General features: G+C 42.7%; 12 non-coding genes across 12 annotated transcripts; all 12 read right to left on the bottom strand.

Annotated features, from left to right (window-relative positions):
• Positions 1 to 398: 398 nt before the first annotated feature.
• On the bottom strand, positions 399 to 517 carry LOC148336241 (5S ribosomal RNA). The gene has a single exon (XR_015843658.1). It is a non-coding gene; the product is annotated as a 5S ribosomal RNA (ribosomal RNA).
• Positions 518 to 1526: 1009 nt separating this feature from the next.
• LOC148336240 (5S ribosomal RNA) lies at positions 1527 to 1645 on the bottom strand. The gene has a single exon (XR_015843657.1). It is a non-coding gene; the product is annotated as a 5S ribosomal RNA (ribosomal RNA).
• Positions 1646 to 2654: 1009 nt separating this feature from the next.
• Positions 2655 to 2773, bottom strand: LOC148336239 (5S ribosomal RNA). The gene has a single exon (XR_015843656.1). It is a non-coding gene; the product is annotated as a 5S ribosomal RNA (ribosomal RNA).
• Positions 2774 to 3782: 1009 nt separating this feature from the next.
• On the bottom strand, positions 3783 to 3901 carry LOC148336238 (5S ribosomal RNA). The gene has a single exon (XR_015843654.1). It is a non-coding gene; the product is annotated as a 5S ribosomal RNA (ribosomal RNA).
• Positions 3902 to 4910: 1009 nt separating this feature from the next.
• On the bottom strand, positions 4911 to 5029 carry LOC148336237 (5S ribosomal RNA). The gene has a single exon (XR_015843653.1). It is a non-coding gene; the product is annotated as a 5S ribosomal RNA (ribosomal RNA).
• A 1009-nt stretch (positions 5030 to 6038) lies between these two features.
• Positions 6039 to 6157, bottom strand: LOC148336236 (5S ribosomal RNA). The gene has a single exon (XR_015843652.1). It is a non-coding gene; the product is annotated as a 5S ribosomal RNA (ribosomal RNA).
• A 1009-nt stretch (positions 6158 to 7166) lies between these two features.
• Positions 7167 to 7285, bottom strand: LOC148336235 (5S ribosomal RNA). The gene has a single exon (XR_015843436.1). It is a non-coding gene; the product is annotated as a 5S ribosomal RNA (ribosomal RNA).
• A 1009-nt stretch (positions 7286 to 8294) lies between these two features.
• On the bottom strand, positions 8295 to 8413 carry LOC148336234 (5S ribosomal RNA). Its single transcript, XR_015843651.1, has one exon. It is a non-coding gene; the product is annotated as a 5S ribosomal RNA (ribosomal RNA).
• A 1009-nt stretch (positions 8414 to 9422) lies between these two features.
• Positions 9423 to 9541, bottom strand: LOC148336233 (5S ribosomal RNA). Its single transcript, XR_015843543.1, has one exon. It is a non-coding gene; the product is annotated as a 5S ribosomal RNA (ribosomal RNA).
• Positions 9542 to 10550: 1009 nt separating this feature from the next.
• LOC148336232 (5S ribosomal RNA) lies at positions 10551 to 10669 on the bottom strand. The gene has a single exon (XR_015843462.1). It is a non-coding gene; the product is annotated as a 5S ribosomal RNA (ribosomal RNA).
• Positions 10670 to 11678: 1009 nt separating this feature from the next.
• On the bottom strand, positions 11679 to 11797 carry LOC148336231 (5S ribosomal RNA). Its single transcript, XR_015843650.1, has one exon. It is a non-coding gene; the product is annotated as a 5S ribosomal RNA (ribosomal RNA).
• A 1009-nt stretch (positions 11798 to 12806) lies between these two features.
• LOC148336230 (5S ribosomal RNA) lies at positions 12807 to 12925 on the bottom strand. The gene has a single exon (XR_015843649.1). It is a non-coding gene; the product is annotated as a 5S ribosomal RNA (ribosomal RNA).
• Between the last annotated feature and the right edge of the window lie 37 nt (positions 12926 to 12962).

The following is a 12962-nucleotide window of genomic DNA, read 5'->3' as shown; positions in this document are numbered from 1 at the left end:
CATTAACTATACTTCCCTTTATTGCATTCAGTAAACACCATTTTTTAAAATTGATTCATTAACTTTTTATTTAGTAAACACTCACTGCACCAACCCAACCGGACTGCATCGGGTCATATGTCTGCTACACCTGTAGACTCCGAGGGTACCCTTTTGGTCAATGTGTGGCTCCGGAGCCACAGTCAAGTCTCCAGACACGCATTTGCAAATTGCCACACGCATTTGCGAGTCGTCCACGGCGAGACTGTAGCAACACCCAAAGGCAGAGGACGCTGAATGTTGGCATTTTGTGCTCTCAGCCTGTCAGGCGAATATGTGGAAATTTATAAAAAAGCAGCTCGCATACTTGCTTACATTTGTCAAAGTTATTTTTATTTATTTATTTTTTGCGGTGCAAAAGCTTACAGCACCTGGTATTCCCAGGCGGTCTCCCATCCAAGTACTAACCAGGCCCGACCCTGCTTAGCTTCCGAGATCGGACGAGATCGGGCGTTCTCAGGGTAGTATGGCCGTAAGCGAGAATTCCCTCCAAAATTTTGCATTTTATACATGTGGTCTTTATTGTGGCAAATACTTCAATCCAAAAATACGTAACAAGAATCTGAAACTATAACCACAGTCACAAATGTGTCACAACAATCTACAATGCATGATTGAAGTCACAGATATATGACAAATATCAGCAAATGTGTACAATGATTTGTTGGCACATACACATGGTTAAATGCGGACAAAAATCCGTAGATGGGCGACCTGTAAAAACGGGACCTTTTGATTGGCTGTGTTCTTACAGGTGACGTTTGCTACAGTCCTGCCGCGGACGACTCGCAAATGCGTGTGCTGATTTGCAAATGCGTGTCAGGAGACGTGTGTGGCTCCGTAGCTACACATTCGGACCACATGGGGGCACTAATATTATACCAGCCCCGTACCACCAATATATACACCAATAACTTGGGGGGGCGTTCACTGCTATCCACCCATGGTCATGTACCATTTATTTGACATTATTTAAATTAAATTGGAATAAATGGAAGAATAAAGTGGAACTAATAAAATAAGAACCAATGATATAACCAGTGAAGCTAAAAAAAATGAATGAAGCTTCTCCACACCTGCTAATTGCGACATTAACTATACTTCCCTTTATTGCATTCAGTAAACACCATTTTTTAAAATTGATTCATTAACTTTTTATTTAGTAAACACTCACTGCACCAACCCAACCGGACTGCATCGGGTCATATGTCTGCTACACCTGTAGACTCCGAGGGTACCCTTTTGGTCAATGTGTGGCTCCGGAGCCACAGTCAAGTCTCCAGACACGCATTTGCAAATTGCCACACGCATTTGCGAGTCGTCCACGGCGAGACTGTAGCAACACCCAAAGGCAGAGGACGCTGAATGTTGGCATTTTGTGCTCTCAGCCTGTCAGGCGAATATGTGGAAATTTATAAAAAAGCAGCTCGCATACTTGCTTACATTTGTCAAAGTTATTTTTATTTATTTATTTTTTGCGGTGCAAAAGCTTACAGCACCTGGTATTCCCAGGCGGTCTCCCATCCAAGTACTAACCAGGCCCGACCCTGCTTAGCTTCCGAGATCGGACGAGATCGGGCGTTCTCAGGGTAGTATGGCCGTAAGCGAGAATTCCCTCCAAAATTTTGCATTTTATACATGTGGTCTTTATTGTGGCAAATACTTCAATCCAAAAATACGTAACTAGAATCTGAAACTATAACCACAGTCACAAATGTGTCACAACAATCTACAATGCATGATTGAAGTCACAGATATATGACAAATATCAGCAAATGTGTACAATGATTTGTTGGCACATACACATGGTTAAATGCGGACAAAAATCCGTAGATGGGCGACCTGTAAAAACGGGACCTTTTGATTGGCTGTGTTCTTACAGGTGACGTTTGCTACAGTCCTGCCGCGGACGACTCGCAAATGCGTGTGCTGATTTGCAAATGCGTGTCAGGAGACCTGTGTGGCTCCGTAGCTACACATTCGGACCACATGGGGGCACTAATATTATACCAGCCCCGTACCACCAATATATACACCAATAACTTGGGGGGGCGTTCACTGCTATCCACCCATGGTCATGTACCATTTATTTGACATTATTTAAATTAAATTGGAATAAATGGAAGAATAAAGTGGAACTAATAAAATAAGAACCAATGATATAACCAGTGAAGCTAAAAAAAATGAATGAAGCTTCTCCACACCTGCTAATTGCCACATTAACTATACTTCCCTTTATTGCATTCAGTAAACACCATTTTTTAAAATTGATTCATTAACTTTTTATTTAGTAAACACTCACTGCACCAACCCAACCGGACTGCATCGGGTCATATGTCTGCTACACCTGTAGACTCCGAGGGTACCCTTTTGGTCAATGTGTGGCTCCGGAGCCACAGTCAAGTCTCCAGACACGCATTTGCAAATTGCCACACGCATTTGCGAGTCGTCCACGGCGAGACTGTAGCAACACCCAAAGGCAGAGGACGCTGAATGTTGGCATTTTGTGCTCTCAGCCTGTCAGGCGAATATGTGGAAATTTATAAAAAAGCAGCTCGCATACTTGCTTACATTTGTCAAAGTTATTTTTATTTATTTATTTTTTGCGGTGCAAAAGCTTACAGCACCTGGTATTCCCAGGCGGTCTCCCATCCAAGTACTAACCAGGCCCGACCCTGCTTAGCTTCCGAGATCGGACGAGATCGGGCGTTCTCAGGGTAGTATGGCCGTAAGCGAGAATTCCCTCCAAAATTTTGCATTTTATACATGTGGTCTTTATTGTGGCAAATACTTCAATCCAAAAATACGTAACTAGAATCTGAAACTATAACCACAGTCACAAATGTGTCACAACAATCTACAATGCATGATTGAAGTCACAGATATATGACAAATATCAGCAAATGTGTACAATGATTTGTTGGCACATACACATGGTTAAATGCGGACAAAAATCCGTAGATGGGCGACCTGTAAAAACGGGACCTTTTGATTGGCTGTGTTCTTACAGGTGACGTTTGCTACAGTCCTGCCGCGGACGACTCGCAAATGCGTGTGCTGATTTGCAAATGCGTGTCAGGAGACGTGTGTGGCTCCGTAGCTACACATTCGGACCACATGGGGGCACTAATATTATACCAGCCCCGTACCACCAATATATACACCAATAACTTGGGGGGGCGTTCACTGCTATCCACCCATGGTCATGTACCATTTATTTGACATTATTTAAATTAAATTGGAATAAATGGAAGAATAAAGTGGAACTAATAAAATAAGAACCAATGATATAACCAGTGAAGCTAAAAAAAATGAATGAAGCTTCTCCACACCTGCTAATTGCGACATTAACTATACTTCCCTTTATTGCATTCAGTAAACACCATTTTTTAAAATTGATTCATTAACTTTTTATTTAGTAAACACTCACTGCACCAACCCAACCGGACTGCATCGGGTCATATGTCTGCTACACCTGTAGACTCCGAGGGTACCCTTTTGGTCAATGTGTGGCTCCGGAGCCACAGTCAAGTCTCCAGACACGCATTTGCAAATTGCCACACGCATTTGCGAGTCGTCCACGGCGAGACTGTAGCAACACCCAAAGGCAGAGGACGCTGAATGTTGGCATTTTGTGCTCTCAGCCTGTCAGGCGAATATGTGGAAATTTATAAAAAAGCAGCTCGCATACTTGCTTACATTTGTCAAAGTTATTTTTATTTATTTATTTTTTGCGGTGCAAAAGCTTACAGCACCTGGTATTCCCAGGCGGTCTCCCATCCAAGTACTAACCAGGCCCGACCCTGCTTAGCTTCCGAGATCGGACGAGATCGGGCGTTCTCAGGGTAGTATGGCCGTAAGCGAGAATTCCCTCCAAAATTTTGCATTTTATACATGTGGTCTTTATTGTGGCAAATACTTCAATCCAAAAATACGTAACTAGAATCTGAAACTATAACCACAGTCACAAATGTGTCACAACAATCTACAATGCATGATTGAAGTCACAGATATATGACAAATATCAGCAAATGTGTACAATGATTTGTTGGCACATACACATGGTTAAATGCGGACAAAAATCCGTAGATGGGCGACCTGTAAAAACGGGACCTTTTGATTGGCTGTGTTCTTACAGGTGACGTTTGCTACAGTCCTGCCGCGGACGACTCGCAAATGCGTGTGCTGATTTGCAAATGCGTGTCAGGAGACGTGTGTGGCTCCGTAGCTACACATTCGGACCACATGGGGGCACTAATATTATACCAGCCCCGTACCACCAATATATACACCAATAACTTGGGGGGGCGTTCACTGCTATCCACCCATGGTCATGTACCATTTATTTGACATTATTTAAATTAAATTGGAATAAATGGAAGAATAAAGTGGAACTAATAAAATAAGAACCAATGATATAACCAGTGAAGCTAAAAAAAATGAATGAAGCTTCTCCACACCTGCTAATTGCGACATTAACTATACTTCCCTTTATTGCATTCAGTAAACACCATTTTTTAAAATTGATTCATTAACTTTTTATTTAGTAAACACTCACTGCACCAACCCAACCGGACTGCATCGGGTCATATGTCTGCTACACCTGTAGACTCCGAGGGTACCCTTTTGGTCAATGTGTGGCTCCGGAGCCACAGTCAAGTCTCCAGACACGCATTTGCAAATTGCCACACGCATTTGCGAGTCGTCCACGGCGAGACTGTAGCAACACCCAAAGGCAGAGGACGCTGAATGTTGGCATTTTGTGCTCTCAGCCTGTCAGGCGAATATGTGGAAATTTATAAAAAAGCAGCTCGCATACTTGCTTACATTTGTCAAAGTTATTTTTATTTATTTATTTTTTGCGGTGCAAAAGCTTACAGCACCTGGTATTCCCAGGCGGTCTCCCATCCAAGTACTAACCAGGCCCGACCCTGCTTAGCTTCCGAGATCGGACGAGATCGGGCGTTCTCAGGGTAGTATGGCCGTAAGCGAGAATTCCCTCCAAAATTTTGCATTTTATACATGTGGTCTTTATTGTGGCAAATACTTCAATCCAAAAATACGTAACAAGAATCTGAAACTATAACCACAGTCACAAATGTGTCACAACAATCTACAATGCATGATTGAAGTCACAGATATATGACAAATATCAGCAAATGTGTACAATGATTTGTTGGCACATACACTTGGTTAAATGCGGACAAAAATCCGTAGATGGGCGACCTGTAAAAACGGGACCTTTTGATTGGCTGTGTTCTTACAGGTGACGTTTGCTACAGTCCTGCCGCGGACGACTCGCAAATGCGTGTGCTGATTTGCAAATGCGTGTCAGGAGACGTGTGTGGCTCCGTAGCTACACATTCGGACCACATGGGGGCACTAATATTATACCAGCCCCGTACCACCAATATATACACCAATAACTTGGGGGGGCGTTCACTGCTATCCACCCATGGTCATGTACCATTTATTTGACATTATTTAAATTAAATTGGAATAAATGGAAGAATAAAGTGGAACTAATAAAATAAGAACCAATGATATAACCAGTGAAGCTAAAAAAAATGAATGAAGCTTCTCCACACCTGCTAATTGCCACATTAACTATACTTCCCTTTATTGCATTCAGTAAACACCATTTTTTAAAATTGATTCATTAACTTTTTATTTAGTAAACACTCACTGCACCAACCCAACCGGACTGCATCGGGTCATATGTCTGCTACACCTGTAGACTCCGAGGGTACCCTTTTGGTCAATGTGTGGCTCCGGAGCCACAGTCAAGTCTCCAGACACGCATTTGCAAATTGCCACACGCATTTGCGAGTCGTCCACGGCGAGACTGTAGCAACACCCAAAGGCAGAGGACGCCGAATGTTGGCATTTTGTGCTCTCAGCCTGTCAGGCGAATATGTGGAAATTTATAAAAAAGCAGCTCGCATACTTGCTTACATTTGTCAAAGTTATTTTTATTTATTTATTTTTTGCGGTGCAAAAGCTTACAGCACCTGGTATTCCCAGGCGGTCTCCCATCCAAGTACTAACCAGGCCCGACCCTGCTTAGCTTCCGAGATCGGACGAGATCGGGCGTTCTCAGGGTAGTATGGCCGTAAGCGAGAATTCCCTCCAACATTTTGCATTTTATACATGTGGTCTTTATTGTGGCAAATACTTCAATCCAAAAATACGTAACAAGAATCTGAAACTATAACCACAGTCACAAATGTGTCACAACAATCTACAATGCATGATTGAAGTCACAGATATATGACAAATATCAGCAAATGTGTACAATGATTTGTTGGCACATACACATGGTTAAATGCGGACAAAAATCCGTAGATGGGCGACCTGTAAAAACGGGACCTTTTGATTGGCTGTGTTCTTACAGGTGACGTTTGCTACAGTCCTGCCGCGGACGACTCGCAAATGCGTGTGCTGATTTGCAAATGCGTGTCAGGAGACGTGTGTGGCTCCGTAGCTACACATTCGGACCACATGGGGGCACTAATATTATACCAGCCCCGTACCACCAATATATACACCAATAACTTGGGGGGGCGTTCACTGATATCCACCCATGGTCATGTACCATTTATTTGACATTATTTAAATTAAATTGGAATAAATGGAAGGATAAAGTGGAACTAATAAAATAAGAACCAATGATATAACCAGTGAAGCTAAAAAAAATGAATGAAGCTTCTCCACACCTGCTAATTGCCACATTAACTATACTTCCCTTTATTGCATTCAGTAAACACCATTTTTTAAAATTGATTCATTAACTTTTTATTTAGTAAACACTCACTGCACCAACCCAACCGGACTGCATCGGGTCATATGTCTGCTACACCTGTAGACTCCGAGGGTACCCTTTTGGTCAATGTGTGGCTCCGGAGCCACAGTCAAGTCTCCAGACACGCATTTGCAAATTGCCACACGCATTTGCGAGTCGTCCACGGCGAGACTGTAGCAACACCCAAAGGCAGAGGACGCTGAATGTTGGCATTTTGTGCTCTCAGCCTGTCAGGCGAATATGTGGAAATTTATAAAAAAGCAGCTCGCATACTTGCTTACATTTGTCAAAGTTATTTTTATTTATTTATTTTTTGCGGTGCAAAAGCTTACAGCACCTGGTATTCCCAGGCGGTCTCCCATCCAAGTACTAACCAGGCCCGACCCTACTTAGCTTCCGAGATCGGACGAGATCGGGCGTTCTCAGGGTAGTATGGCCGTAAGCGAGAATTCCCTCCAAAATTTTGCATTTTATACATGTGGTCTTTATTGTGGCAAATACTTCAATCCAAAAATACGTAACAAGAATCTGAAACTATAACCACAGTCACAAATGTGTCACAACAATCTACAATGCATGATTGAAGTCACAGATATATGACAAATATCAGCAAATGTGTACAATGATTTGTTGGCACATACACTTGGTTAAATGCGGACAAAAATCCGTAGATGGGCGACCTGTAAAAACGGGACCTTTTGATTGGCTGTGTTCTTACAGGTGACGTTTGCTACAGTCCTGCCGCGGACGACTCGCAAATGCGTGTGCTGATTTGCAAATGCGTGTCAGGAGACGTGTGTGGCTCCGTAGCTACACATTCGGACCACATGGGGGCACTAATATTATACCAGCCCCGTACCACCAATATATACACCAATAACTTGGGGGGGCGTTCACTGCTATCCACCCATGGTCATGTACCATTTATTTGACATTATTTAAATTAAATTGGAATAAATGGAAGAATAAAGTGGAACTAATAAAATAAGAACCAATGATATAACCAGTGAAGCTAAAAAAAATGAATGAAGCTTCTCCACACCTGCTAATTGCCACATTAACTATACTTCCCTTTATTGCATTCAGTAAACACCATTTTTTAAAATTGATTCATTAACTTTTTATTTAGTAAACACTCACTGCACCAACCCAACCGGACTGCATCGGGTCATATGTCTGCTACACCTGTAGACTCCGAGGGTACCCTTTTGGTCAATGTGTGGCTCCGGAGCCACAGTCAAGTCTCCAGACACGCATTTGCAAATTGCCACACGCATTTGCGAGTCGTCCACGGCGAGACTGTAGCAACACCCAAAGGCAGAGGACGCCGAATGTTGGCATTTTGTGCTCTCAGCCTGTCAGGCGAATATGTGGAAATTTATAAAAAAGCAGCTCGCATACTTGCTTACATTTGTCAAAGTTATTTTTATTTATTTATTTTTTGCGGTGCAAAAGCTTACAGCACCTGGTATTCCCAGGCGGTCTCCCATCCAAGTACTAACCAGGCCCGACCCTGCTTAGCTTCCGAGATCGGACGAGATCGGGCGTTCTCAGGGTAGTATGGCCGTAAGCGAGAATTCCCTCCAACATTTTGCATTTTATACATGTGGTCTTTATTGTGGCAAATACTTCAATCCAAAAATACGTAACAAGAATCTGAAACTATAACCACAGTCACAAATGTGTCACAACAATCTACAATGCATGATTGAAGTCACAGATATATGACAAATATCAGCAAATGTGTACAATGATTTGTTGGCACATACACATGGTTAAATGCGGACAAAAATCCGTAGATGGGCGACCTGTAAAAACGGGACCTTTTGATTGGCTGTGTTCTTACAGGTGACGTTTGCTACAGTCCTGCCGCGGACGACTCGCAAATGCGTGTGCTGATTTGCAAATGCGTGTCAGGAGACGTGTGTGGCTCCGTAGCTACACATTCGGACCACATGGGGGCACTAATATTATACCAGCCCCGTACCACCAATATATACACCAATAACTTGGGGGGGCGTTCACTGATATCCACCCATGGTCATGTACCATTTATTTGACATTATTTAAATTAAATTGGAATAAATGGAAGGATAAAGTGGAACTAATAAAATAAGAACCAATGATATAACCAGTGAAGCTAAAAAAAATGAATGAAGCTTCTCCACACCTGCTAATTGCCACATTAACTATACTTCCCTTTATTGCATTCAGTAAACACCATTTTTTAAAATTGATTCATTAACTTTTTATTTAGTAAACACTCACTGCACCAACCCAACCGGACTGCATCGGGTCATATGTCTGCTACACCTGTAGACTCCGAGGGTACCCTTTTGGTCAATGTGTGGCTCCGGAGCCACAGTCAAGTCTCCAGACACGCATTTGCAAATTGCCACACGCATTTGCGAGTCGTCCACGGCGAGACTGTAGCAACACCCAAAGGCAGAGGACGCTGAATGTTGGCATTTTGTGCTCTCAGCCTGTCAGGCGAATATGTGGAAATTTATAAAAAAGCAGCTCGCATACTTGCTTACATTTGTCAAAGTTATTTTTATTTATTTATTTTTTGCGGTGCAAAAGCTTACAGCACCTGGTATTCCCAGGGGGTCTCCCATCCAAGTACTAACCAGGCCCGACCCTGCTTAGCTTCCGAGATCGGACGAGATCGGGCGTTCTCAGGGTAGTATGGCCGTAAGCGAGAATTCCCTCCAAAATTTTGCATTTTATACATGTGGTCTTTATTGTGGCAAATACTTCAATCCAAAAATACGTAACTAGAATCTGAAACTATAACCACAGTCACAAATGTGTCACAACAATCTACAATGCATGATTGAAGTCACAGATATATGACAAATATCAGCAAATGTGTACAATGATTTGTTGGCACATACACATGGTTAAATGCGGACAAAAATCCGTAGATGGGCGACCTGTAAAAACGGGACCTTTTGATTGGCTGTGTTCTTACAGGTGACGTTTGCTACAGTCCTGCCGCGGACGACTCGCAAATGCGTGTGCTGATTTGCAAATGCGTGTCAGGAGACGTGTGTGGCTCCGTAGCTACACATTCGGACCACATGGGGGCACTAATATTATACCAGCCCCGTACCACCAATATATACACCAATAACTTGGGGGGGCGTTCACTGCTATCCACCCATGGTCATGTACCATTTATTTGACATTATTTAAATTAAATTGGAATAAATGGAAGAATAAAGTGGAACTAATAAAATAAGAACCAATGATATAACCAGTGAAGCTAAAAAAAATGAATGAAGCTTCTCCACACCTGCTAATTGCGACATTAACTATACTTCCCTTTATTGCATTCAGTAAACACCATTTTTTAAAATTGATTCATTAACTTTTTATTTAGTAAACACTCACTGCACCAACCCAACCGGACTGCATCGGGTCATATGTCTGCTACACCTGTAGACTCCGAGGGTACCCTTTTGGTCAATGTGTGGCTCCGGAGCCACAGTCAAGTCTCCAGACACGCATTTGCAAATTGCCACACGCATTTGCGAGTCGTCCACGGCGAGACTGTAGCAACACCCAAAGGCAGAGGACGCCGAATGTTGGCATTTTGTGCTCTCAGCCTGTCAGGCGAATATGTGGAAATTTATAAAAAAGCAGCTCGCATACTTGCTTACATTTGTCAAAGTTATTTTTATTTATTTATTTTTTGCGGTGCAAAAGCTTACAGCACCTGGTATTCCCAGGCGGTCTCCCATCCAAGTACTAACCAGGCCCGAACCTGCTTAGCTTCCGAGATCGGACGAGATCGGGCGTTCTCAGGGTAGTATGGCCGTAAGCGAGAATTCCCTCCAAAATTTTGCATTTTATACATGTGGTCTTTATTGTGGCAAATACTTCAATCCAAAAATACGTAACTAGAATCTGAAACTATAACCACAGTCACAAATGTGTCACAACAATCTACAATGCATGATTGAAGTCACAGATATATGACAAATATCAGCAAATGTGTACAATGATTTGTTGGCACATACACATGGTTAAATGCGGACAAAAATCCGTAGATGGGCGACCTGTAAAAACGGGACCTTTTGATTGGCTGTGTTCTTACAGGTGACGTTTGCTACAGTCCTGCCGCGGACGACTCGCAAATGCGTGTGCTGATTTGCAAATGCGTGTCAGGAGACGTGTGTGGCTCCGTAGCTACACATTCGGACCACATGGGGGCACTAATATTATACCAGCCCCGTACCACCAATATATACACCAATAACTTGGGGGGGCGTTCACTGCTATCCACCCATGGTCATGTACCATTTATTTGACATTATTTAAATTAAATTGGAATAAATGGAAGAATAAAGTGGAACTAATAAAATAAGAACCAATGATATAACCAGTGAAGCTAAAAAAAATGAATGAAGCTTCTCCACACCTGCTAATTGCGACATTAACTATACTTCCCTTTATTGCATTCAGTAAACACCATTTTTTAAAATTGATTCATTAACTTTTTATTTAGTAAACACTCACTGCACCAACCCAACCGGACTGCATCGGGTCATATGTCTGCTACACCTGTAGACTCCGAGGGTACCCTTTTGGTCAATGTGTGGCTCCGGAGCCACAGTCAAGTCTCCAGACACGCATTTGCAAATTGCCACACGCATTTGCGAGTCGTCCACGGCGAGACTGTAGCAACACCCAAAGGCAGAGGACGCTGAATGTTGGCATTTTGTGCTCTCAGCCTGTCAGGCGAATATGTGGAAATTTATAAAAAAGCAGCTCGCATACTTGCTTACATTTGTCAAAGTTATTTTTATTTATTTATTTTTTGCGGTGCAAAAGCTTACAGCACCTGGTATTCCCAGGCGGTCTCCCATCCAAGTACTAACCAGGCCCGACCCTGCTTAGCTTCCGAGATCGGACGAGATCGGGCGTTCTCAGGGTAGTATGGCCGTAAGCGAGAATTCCCTCCAAAATTTTGCATTTTATACATGTGGTCTTTATTGTGGCAAATACTTCAATCCAAAAATACGTAACAAGAATCTGAAACTATAACCACAGTCACAAATGTGTCACAACAATCTACAATGCATGATTGAAGTCACAGATATATGACAAATATCAGCAAATGTGTACAATGATTTGTTGGCACATACACATGGTTAAATGCGGACAAAAATCCGTAGATGGGCGACCTGTAAAAACGGGACCTTTTGATTGGCTGTGTTCTTACAGGTGACGTTTGCTACAGTCCTGCCGCGGACGACTCGCAAATGCGTGTGCTGATTTGCAAATGCGTGTCAGGAGACGTGTGTGGCTCCGTAGCTACACATTCGGACCACATGGGGGCACTAATATTATACCAGCCCCGTACCACCAATATATACACCAATAACTTGGGGGGGCGTTCACTGCTATCCACCCATGGTCATGTACCATTTATTTGACATTATTTAAATTAAATTGGAATAAATGGAAGAATAAAGTGGAACTAATAAAATAAGAACCAATGATATAACCAGTGAAGCTAAAAAAAATGAATGAAGCTTCTCCACACCTGCTAATTGCGACATTAACTATACTTCCCTTTATTGCATTCAGTAAACACCATTTTTTAAAATTGATTCATTAACTTTTTATTTAGTAAACACTCACTGCACCAACCCAACCGGACTGCATCGGGTCATATGTCTGCTACACCTGTAGACTCCGAGGGTACCCTTTTGGTCAATGTGTGGCTCCGGAGCCACAGTCAAGTCTCCAGACACGCATTTGCAAATTGCCACACGCATTTGCGAGTCGTCCACGGCGAGACTGTAGCAACACCCAAAGGCAGAGGACGCCGAATGTTGGCATTTTGTGCTCTCAGCCTGTCAGGCGAATATGTGGAAATTTATAAAAAAGCAGCTCGCATACTTGCTTACATTTGTCAAAGTTATTTTTATTTATTTATTTTTTGCGGTGCAAAAGCTTACAGCACCTGGTATTCCCAGGCGGTCTCCCATCCAAGTACTAACCAGGCCCGACCCTGCTTAGCTTCCGAGATCGGACGAGATCGGGCGTTCTCAGGGTAGTATGGCCGTAAGCGAGAATTCCCTCCAAAATTTTGCATTTTATACATGTG

Source organism: Idiotropiscis lumnitzeri, chromosome 5 (genome assembly GCF_059441095.1).
Source record: "Idiotropiscis lumnitzeri isolate Australia: NSW breed Sydney's pygmy pipehorse chromosome 5, RoL_Ilum_1.0, whole genome shotgun sequence".
Lineage (NCBI taxonomy): Eukaryota > Metazoa > Chordata > Actinopteri > Syngnathiformes > Syngnathidae > Idiotropiscis > Idiotropiscis lumnitzeri.
The sequence above is the reverse complement of the archived record's forward strand: the minus strand, read 5'-3'. Positions and strand labels throughout refer to the sequence as shown.